We start from the raw sequence: 10,668 nt of genomic DNA on the forward strand, positions 1-10,668 counted from the left end.
ATGAGATATGTGTATCTCTGACACTGACCCGACCTTTGGAGCCAAGCTGGCAAATTTATTACCTTTCACCACGGTAAAAATGATCCAGCTCCATTGCTATATAAAGGCCACCTTGTGACCTTACCTAGCAACCCCACCTTGTGCACAACACTCACGCTTTTTCTGTCATGCCGAACCCCAGCATTCATCTGAGAACCCCAGATGCAACCCCAGGTAGCTTTGTCAAAATATTGTGGGATTTTACCCGCAGTACCATGGGTTCTACCCAGCCACCCCAGTACGAGCTGTTCAAATCAAGGATCACCCCATCCACCTCGGAATATTGGGCAGCAGTGCATATTCCTCCTGTAGACCCCAACCAAGATCCAATAGAAGTTTCCTTCGTGGGGAAATCTATGCCAACCCCACACTTGGCCATAGAAGCTGCTGCGAAAGAAGCAATTGCCCGTCTTCGATCCGCAGTACCCTATGCCCGCGAGCGAGGATATTATTACTTTCCGAGTCGTGCAGCACCCGGAGAAGTAACGTCTTTTCCCGGTGGGCGTATTGAGAGAGACCCAGTTCTGGCCAACCTTATCCAGTACATCATAGCTCAAGAGCATTTAAACCAGCGAGTGATGGATTATCTCCAGAGCCTCGCAGATTTAAATCCTCAGGTTGCCATCGGCAGACCACTGAGACCCGACACGGAGAGACGCATACACCGACTGGTCAATCCACTTCCTCCAATAGAAGAGGAGTGTATTCCTTTACCAGAGACATTTTATCAGGACCCCGTTCAGTTACCATTTTCATTTTAGACGTCGCTACTGTATTCGTTCTTTGCAGCATTTATTTATGTGTGTGACTTATGCGTGATACCCTGAGTTTGTACGACGAGTCAATTAATTGGCTTCTACTTATGTGTGTAGTTTTTGTTGTGGTTTATGCTCCCTTAAATTAACTGCTCTTCCCTCGCGAAATCCTGGAGTGAGATTTCTTTTCCCTAATTTGCTACACCTGCCACTTCACGACATGGATTAATTAATTTCACACAGCACCACGAGCAGACTCACAGCCATAATCATTCGGACACATACACTGTTTGCAAAACTTTGCAACGGTGTTACATCCAGCTAATCATCCCCTAACAACAGTAAGCACCCGGCATACTTCATCTACTCCTCATGATCACCACCGCGGAGAGCCAACACCCGAGCCGCAGCATCACAATACTCGTCGAAGATCATCGCGCACAGGAGCACAGAGAGCCCCAGCAGCGTCGCCAACCCTCCGCATATCAGGATCACAAACCAGTCCGGCATCGCCTCCGCCATTAGAGCCTCGACCGAGCTTCTGTAAGCAGTAATGGAGAAAGGAGGAGGAGAAGTGAGGCCAGATGTGAGGAAGAAGAGAGAGGCACCCCGGCCGTTTTTATAGCTCGAGCTCGGTGTACGGTGGGCGAAGTCCACCAACGCCGCTCGTCGCCGATCGCCAGTGTTCGGAGTCGAATCCGCGAGCAGTGCCGACAGCGCGCTGGCCCGCGAGGTGAGTGCACGCTGCACCGGCAGCTAGCACGCCGCGCACTACCACGGTACGGCCTAGATGCCCTACGCATTAGGCATCGCCGGTGGAGAAAGCGCGAGAAAGCGCGCGGGAGAGAGGAGGAAGAGAGAGCCAGAGGTAGAAGGAAGAGCCAGTGGGAGAAGAAGAGGCTGACAGTGGGCCCCGGGTCCACCTGTCGGCCAGAGAGAGCACTGTACTCTCGGGTACGACCAGCGTATATTTAAATTTAGAAGATTATTCTAAATTTTTATCCAGCGTAGAAATCACCCGGTTTTGTCCCGAACCGTAGACTTTTCCGCGCAGCGCCAGTATTCACACTGTGGTTTTTCACCACTTATTGCCCTCTCACTGTAGCCATTTTTTTATTGCGTATAGTTTTCTTAAAACAGCTTTTAACAAATCTCGAGGACGAGATTTTTCTTAAGGGGGGTAGTATCTGTGACACCCCAAAAATTTGGCCTTGTTTTATTTAAAATTTTTGCCAGGAGTTAAAACTTTAGATTTCCGAGCTCCATTTTTGATTTTTAATCATTTCCTTCCCTGTTATGATGAGTTTTTCCCAGAGAGAAAACTTTTCAATTATGTTGTTGGACTTGTTTAACCTCTCAAGAAAAACTTTGCTGTTATCAGTGTAACTAATTAAATAATTAAATTGCTTGATCTTTACTTTCTTGAAAATGGTTTTTCAAGGTTATCTGACCATATTTGAACTACAACCATTTGATGGACTCACTTACAATTTCCACAAAAATTTGGAGATGTCATGTGATGTTTTTGATTAACTTTTATGCAAAAATATATTTCATTCATAAAATATTTTGAGCCCTGCACTCAATTTTTCTTCTCTGGTCCAAAGTGCATCTTGCACTACAACCTATTTAAATATTTCTTTAAAACTTCTACCAAAATTAAGGGAGGTCAGTAGGAGCATATTATTTCACTTTGTGCAAAAACCTATTTATGTTCTTTGAAAAATTTGAGTGGATCAACCTCATTTCCATTCTGGTCCAATTTGAGGATTTGTACAGCAGCCACCATTTTAGTTGCTCCTATACCCTTGATTATTTCTCCTACTTGTAGTCCCCCATGTTAAACCCTTAAGTCCAAGAGCATGCACCTTTTGGATCATTTTTGGTTCATGAAATAATGTCATTTATTTCCTGTCCAGAATTGGGGTTTTGTAAAACTTGCACTAGCAAGTTTCCCCTTTTGTCCAACTAACCACACCACCCTCTTATTCTTCTAAAGAGACCCCCATCTGGAGTTTTTGGCCACTCCAAGAAATGCCTAAGTGCCCTTGGCATTTTGTCAAACACCTGGTATGCATGATCAGTTTTGTCATGATTTTTGTTTTGCACTGTGACCTTGCACCTCTGATCAAACTAGCATGTCCACTAGCATCTCAACTAGCCCTAGACTAGAACTGCTAATCTCCAGCTCCAACCAAGCCATCTGGCAGGCCACGACATTTCGCCGAACGGATGGTGGGCGTGCTTGGGCGCGCCCAGAGCGTGCGTTTGGCACGCCAGTGCGCTCGTGCCGCCGCATCTCGCCCCGCACCCGTTCCGACTCGTTCGGCCCTTGGCCAAAGCTGCTAGCACGCCAAGTATCCCCCGCACCGCCACGCCACCCCGACCACCCCTGGCACCCCACAGCGCCGCCACCAGAACCCTCTTGGCGGACATGCCCCGCGGCCGCATCCACCACCGCCATGGGCAGCACCGCCCCGACCACCACAGCGCGCCAGCTCGCCTCCATGGACAGTGGAGCTTTCGTCGGTAGCTCCTGGAGCCGACCAACCACCGCCACGTCGCCCTGCAACACAGTAGGGCGGTTCGCCGGCAAACTTATCCCCGGCGCCGCAAACCGACATGGCCACGCTATAAAAAGGGACCCCGAGCCCCTCTGAGCACGCACGCACCCTCAGGCTACCCTCATGGCACCCCCATAGCCCGCAATCGTCCGGGAAACGTCGTCTTCCTCATCTCCGGCAACCACGGCCGCCGCCACTGCCGTCGTTCACTCCGGCGCCACCAGGGCCTCCCCCTCCCTAAACTCTACACAGGAGCTTCCTCTCCCTCCCGTGAGCAGATCCCCCTATTCAATTTGGTTCAGGAGCCATCGCCGCCACAAAACCACTTTGCTCCCCGAGGCTCCCTCCGCCGCGAAGCTCACCGCCGACGGACTTCTTCCACCACTGTCGACCCCTCGACCACCGGGAGAAACGTCCCAGCCGTGCGGATCCATCCCCGCCCTCCAAGAGCCGCGAGGAGCCGCGCTCGCCGGTGTTGGTCGCCGAAGTCCCGCCTCCGCTCGGGACAAAGGAAGAAGGAGGAGGGGCGGACTGGTTCAAAACCTGACCAGTGGGCACCCTTGGACCCAACTGTCAGTGACCCTGCGCCTATCCACGTCGGTTAAGTGAAGACGTATTAACCCCAGTACGTCTCCGTTTTCGAAGACGTATTCTGCCGAAACGTTTTCTTTCTGTTTATTTTTTTTAAAACAGTTTTGACCATAACTTTGACTGGGCTATAACTTTTAAATATAAATCCAAATGAGTTGATTCTTTTTCCTACCTTCTTCAAATTTGGTCTAGTTTATTTTAAGATTTATTTGAAAAATTTCAAACAACTTTTTGGTTCTGTTTTTGAAATATGTGTTAATATCAAATATATTTTTAAATAGGGATTGGGAGAGAGAAGAAGCTTTCAAAAGTTTTGGAGTGCACCCTGCCTTTCCACACATTGAAGGCAAGCATTCTTGAACCTCGGCATAATATTTTTGGTGTGATCATTGGATGCATTTTTAAACACACCGCCGTTTCGAAGGACTTGTTATTTCATGTGTAGATCATATGCAATGGGTGCATGTTATTGATTTCCATGCTGTTGGAAACGAACATACTTGGATGATAATCACCCTCATATGCCTTGAATGCATACCGGCAGAAACCGTGAAAAACCTCACTGCCTTGGTCGTTATGTTATGAGTTTGTCACCGTCCGTCGGGACGGTTATGTCTGATCTGGGCATTTGGCAAGGTAATATGAGCGGGTGACCCTGTTGATGATTATATTTGTTATACTAATCATGCAGGGAATACTTAACCTCCTGAGTCGACCGTAGATCGAGTCTTGTTCCAAGTAACCCCCATACGTCGTTCTACTACCACTCGTCTCTACAGCAAGAGAGTACGGTTCTAGTAAGTTGTCAACCTCTTTCTAGCACACACCGTACAGAGAGGCCATGGTGGAAGATACTGGTTGTAACTGGTAGGCAGGCCACCTGGTCCGGGAGCATGGGTGTTTCCGGTTGGGACGAGATGAGGCCACCCCTTAGAGCGCGGCGATATAAATTTGATCCCATGCTACGCGAGGTGTAGCCTCCCACTTAGAGTTTGCTTAACAGGTGTCGTGGGTGATTCCAGACACGTGTGTGATAAGCTGGTGTGTGCAAAGTTAGTGTGTGTTTTCAAACAAAAAGACCGTAGATGGAATTAGTCCTGATGGACTAAAGAAATTCCGTACTCGTGGTAAAGAGTAACACCCTCTGCAGAGAATAAACCTATTCGAATAGTCGGTGTCCATGGTTAAGGATTTACAGTCTGGGATGGGTCAAGTATCGGTCTTAGTGTCGGTCTTCGGGAGGTGAAACTGTTTTAACCAAAAAATGGAATTACTACCCGTGACTTGTGATATCTGTGATGATTATTATTATCGTTGACTAACCCGTGATATTATTGTTATTACCAAATATCTCTGGGATGGTTCTACCTCCGGGATATTCACTATGATTGTTTATTTTAAAGCCCTTTATGTGGTGTCGCTCAGACGCCCGACTGTGGCATTCCTTTTAAAGCCCTTTATGTGGCGTCGCTCAGACGCCCGACTGTGGCATTTCTTTTAAAGCCCTTTATGTGGCGTCGCTCAGACGCCCGACTGTGGCATTTTCTTTTAAAGCCCTTTATGTGGCGTCGCTCAGACGCCCGACTGTGGCATTACTTGATTATTTGTTTCATAAGTTTTTATACTACCATGTTATTGCAAATTTATAAATAACTTGCTTGCACGCATCAGAGTCTCATTTATCTTTTGTGACGGACGTCATGAGCATAAAAATATTTTTTAGCACATCATTGTTATATTATACCTATGTTCATAATGTTTGCGAGTACATTCAAAGTACTCACTGGCTTGTCCCTGGCTATTGTCTTGGCTTGATTTTCTTGCACGGAGAGGAGTGACGCGATGACAGCCCCGGAACCTAAGCAATGGAGATAGCAGCCTCGCGAAGATAGGAGTTAACCTGGTCAGCTGTTCCCGTGGGAAATGGAGTCCCATAGACACTGATGTTTCACAACCCGCTTCCGCCATCAACCACTAGAAACCATTTGTTGTACTCACAGGCCAGAATGGTCTTGTACTACATATTTTGTATTTTGCTTGGAATTTCTGTATCAAGTTGGAGCCTCATCAGCTAACAGTAATCCTGGGGCTGATGAGCACGACGGTCTTTTCTGGAAATTTATTACCTGGAAAAACCGGTCGTGACAGGCTTGGTATCAGAGCCAGGCTGACCATTGGCTAATCCTATCTTAGCCCGGTCAATAAACTGAGGCAAACCAACCCACCAGACCTCAACCAAACCCCAGCCAAGCTTCTCGTGCAAGATAGCCACACAGTGACCCAACATGTTTTGGCAGTCGGTGCCCAACCTATCAACCGAACCTATCGCTCATGCGCCAGTGACCGGCCCCTAAATAGTCCTTTCTCGCAAGCGTTCGAAGGAAGATTCCGTCCCCTTTTTCCTATAAAAAGGGCGCGCTAACACCAAACCAGCACCGCACAGCCGCTACCCCAAACCGAGCCACAATGCTTGGCCCTGTCGTGCACAGCGAAACCACAGCAAACCACCTCGGAGGTTTTGTGACCATCCTCGCAAACCTCACCCGTCGTGCCTACGCGTTAGAAGAGCCACCAGAATATGTTGTGTATCAAGGACCCATGAGCGGTGAAGACCGCCAATTCTGGGCCACTGTGCACTTTTACGGTAGGAGTCTAGCACCCGAGCGTCCCTACCGGTTCACCGGAAGGACAACTTCCTTTGAGCCACAGGCCATCCAGCTAGCCGCTCGAGAGGCTATAGTTCATCTCAGGCACTTGTCGCCCAGAGTTAACTATCGCTCGTTCCACTACTACCCCAGACGAGAAGGGTATGGTAGACCACCCCAAGTCGCCAATGGAGACCACGAGACGGACCCCGCATTGTTGCACCTAGTGCGCTATGTAAGTGCACTAGAGGCACTGTTGGACCAGATCGCCATTGATCTAATAGCAGCTCGTGGAGAGCTAGTTCGTCGAGCCCCGGCGAGAGAAGAAAACGAGCCCAACACCGACAACCCAGTCGTGCTGTTTGGACAACCGATCGAGACCCCGAGATCTGCCCCAACCATCGTCCAAGGTGCTGCGATAACCCCAGAGGTGCTTCGTCGCATTTTGGGAGCACACTCCAACGGGGTTGTGGCCAACAATCCCCGTGATGGTCATTCTCACTACCCCGACCCTGCAGTTCCTCCGCCATCTCCGACTAATCCCGGCAGGGAGACACGTGGAGAAGCCTCGGCATCCACCAGGCACTCCCGTTTAGACATAAACGAAGTAGACTAAGCAGTATGAGTAGCACCAAGTTTCAATGTATCATCGCTTTGTAATCATGCGACCGCGTATTAACGCAGCCTATCTTTGTGCCTCTGTTTTAATAATAGCCTTGCCTGTTTGGTCAGCGCATAGCTGCATATTCTTCCCGGCACAACTACCAAAACCAACCCGACGACAACCACAGTAACACGTCTCTTTATGAGATATGTGTATCTCTGACACTGACCCGACCATTGGAGCCAAGCTGGCAAATTTATTACCTTTCACCACGGTAAAAATGATCCAGCTCCATTGCTATATAAAGGCCACCTTGTGACCTTACCTAGCAACCCCACCTTGTGCACAACACTCACGCTTTTTCTGTCATGCCGAACCCCAGCATTCATCTGAGAACCCCAGATGCAACCCCAGGTAGCTTTGTCAAAATATTGTGGGATTTTACCCGCAGTACCATGGGTTCTACCCAGCCACCCCAGTACGAGCTATTCAAATCAAGGATCACCCCATCCACCTCGGAATATTGGGCAGCAGTGCATATTCCTCCTGTAGACCCCAACCAAGATCCAATAGAAGTTTCCTTCGTGGGGAAATCTATGCCAACCCCACACTTGGCCATAGAAGCTGCTGCGAAAGAAGCAATTGCCCGTCTTCGATCCGCAGTACCCTATGCCCGCGACCGAGGATATTATTACTTTCCGAGTCGTGCAGCACCCGGAGAAGTAACGTCTTTTCCCGGTGGGCGTATTGAGAGAGACCCAGTTCTGGCCAACCTTATCCAGTACATCATAGCTCAAGAGCATTTAAACCAGCGAGTGATGGATTATCTCCAGAGCCTCGCAGATTTAAATCCTCAGGTTGCCATCGGCAGACCACTGAGACCCGACACGGAGAGACGCATACACCGACTGGTCAATCCACTTCCTCCAATAGAAGAGGAGTGTATTCCTTTACCAGAGACATTTTATCAGGACCCCGTTCAGTTACCATTTTCATTTTAGACGTCGCTACTGTATTCGTTCTTTGCAGCATTTATTTATGTGTGTGACTTATGCGTGATACCCTGAGTTTGTACGACGAGTCAATTAATTGGCTTCTACTTATGTGTGTAGTTTTGTTGTGGTTTATGCTCCCTTAAATTAACTGCTCTTCCCTCGCGAAATCCTGGAGTGAGATTTCTTTTCCCTAATTTGCTACACCTGCCACTTCACGACATGGATTAATTAATTTCACACGGCACCACGAGCAGACTCACAGCCATAATCATTCGGACACATACACTGTTTGCAAAACTTTGCAATGGTGTTACATCCAGCTAATCATCCCCTAACAACAGTAAGCACCCGGCATACTTCATCTACTCCTCATGATCACCACCGCGGAGAGCCAACACACGAGCCGCAGCATCACAATACTCGTCGAAGATCATCGCGCACAGGAGCACAGAGAGCCCCAGCAGCGTCGCCAACCCTCCGCATATCAGGATCACAAACCAGTCCGGCATCGCCTCCGCCATTAGAGCCTCGACCGAGCTTCTGTAAGCAGTAATGGAGAAAGGAGGAGGAGAAGTGAGGCCAGATGTGAGGAAGAAGAGAGAGGCACCCCGGCCGTTTTTATAGCTCGAGCTCGGTGTACGGTGGGCGAAGTCCACCAACGCCGCTCGTCGCCGATCGCCAGTGTTCGGAGTCGAATCCGCGAGCAGTGCCGACAGCGCGCTGGCCCGCGAGGTGAGTGCACGCTGCACCGGCAGCTAGCACGCCGCGCACTACCACGGTACGGCCTAGATGCCCTACGCATTAGGCATCGCCGGTGGAGAAAGCGCGAGAAAGCGCGCGGGAGAGAGGAGGAAGAGAGAGCCAGAGGTAGAAGGAAGAGACAGTGGGAGAAGAAGAGGCTGACAGTGGGCCCCGGGTCCACCTGCCGGCCAGAGAGAGCACTGTACTCGGGTACGACCAGCGTATATTTAAATTTAGAAGATTATTCTAAATTTTTATCCAGCGTAGAAATCACCCGGTTTTGTCCCGAACCGTAGACTTTTCCGCGCAGCGCCAGTATTCACACTGTGGTTTTTCACCACTTATTGCCCTCTCACTGTAGCCATTTTTTTTATTGCGTATAGTTTTCTTAAAACAGCTTTTAACAAATCTCGAGGATGAGATTTTTCTTAAGGGGGGTAGTATCTGTGACACCCCAAAAATTTGGCCTTGTTTTACTTAAAAAATTTGCCAGGAGTTAAAACTTTAGATTTCCGAGCTCCATTTTTGATTTTTAATCATTTCCTTCCCTGTTATGATGAGTTTTTCCCAGAGAGAAAACTTTTCAATTATGTTGTTGGACTTGTTTAACCTCTCAAGAAAAACTTTGCTGTTATCAGTGCAACTAATTAAATAATTAAATTGCTTGATCTTTACTTTCTTGAAAATGGTTTTTCAAGGTTATCTGACCATATTTGAACTACAACCATTTGATGGACTCACTTACAATTTCCACAAAAATTTGGAGATGTCATGTGATGTTTTTGATTAACTTTTATGCAAAAATATATTTCATTCATAAAATATTTTGAGCCCTGCACTCAATTTTTCTTCTCTGGTCCAAAGTGCATCTTGCACTACAACCTATTTAAATATTTCTTTAAAACTTCTACCAAAATTAAGGGAGGTCAGTAGGAGCATATTATTTCACTTTGTGCAAAAACCTATTTATGTTCTTTGAAAAATTTGAGTGGATCAACCTCATTTCCATTCTGGTCCAATTTGAGGATTTGTATAGCAGCCACCATTTTAGTTGCTCCTATACCCTTGATTATTTCTCCTACTTGTAGTCCCCCATGTTAAACCCTTAAGTCCAAGAGCATGCACCTTTTGGATCATTTTTGGTTCATGAAATAATGTCATTTATTTCCTGTCCAGAATTGGGGTTTTGTAAAACTTGCACTAGCAAGTTTCCCCTTTTGTCCAACTAACCACACCACCCTCTTATTCTTCTAAAGAGACCCCCATCTGGAGTTTTTGGCCACTCCAAGAAATGCCTAAGTGCCCTTGGCATTTTGTCAATCACCTGGTATGCATGATCAGTTTTGTCATGATTTTTGTTTTGCACTGTGACCTTGCACCTCTGATCAAACTAGCATGTCCACTAGCATCTCAACTAGCCCTAGACTAGAACTGCTAATCCTCAGCTCCAACCAAGCCATCTGGCAGGCCACGACATTTTGCCAGGATGGTGGGCGTGCTTTGGGCGCGCCCAGAGCGTGCGTTTGGCACGCCAGTGCGCTCGTGCCGCCGCATCTCGCCCCGCACCCGTTCCGACTCGTTCCGGCCCTTGGCCAATAGCTGCTAGCACGCCACGTATCCCCCGCACCGCCACGCCACCCCGACCACCCCTGGCACCCCACAGCACCGCCACCAGAACCCTCTTGGCGGCATGCCCGCGGCCGCATCCACCACCGCCATGGGCAGCACCGCCCC

This window comes from Triticum aestivum, chromosome 5A (assembly GCF_018294505.1).
Source record: "Triticum aestivum cultivar Chinese Spring chromosome 5A, IWGSC CS RefSeq v2.1, whole genome shotgun sequence".
Classification (NCBI taxonomy): Eukaryota; Viridiplantae; Streptophyta; class Magnoliopsida; order Poales; family Poaceae; genus Triticum; species Triticum aestivum.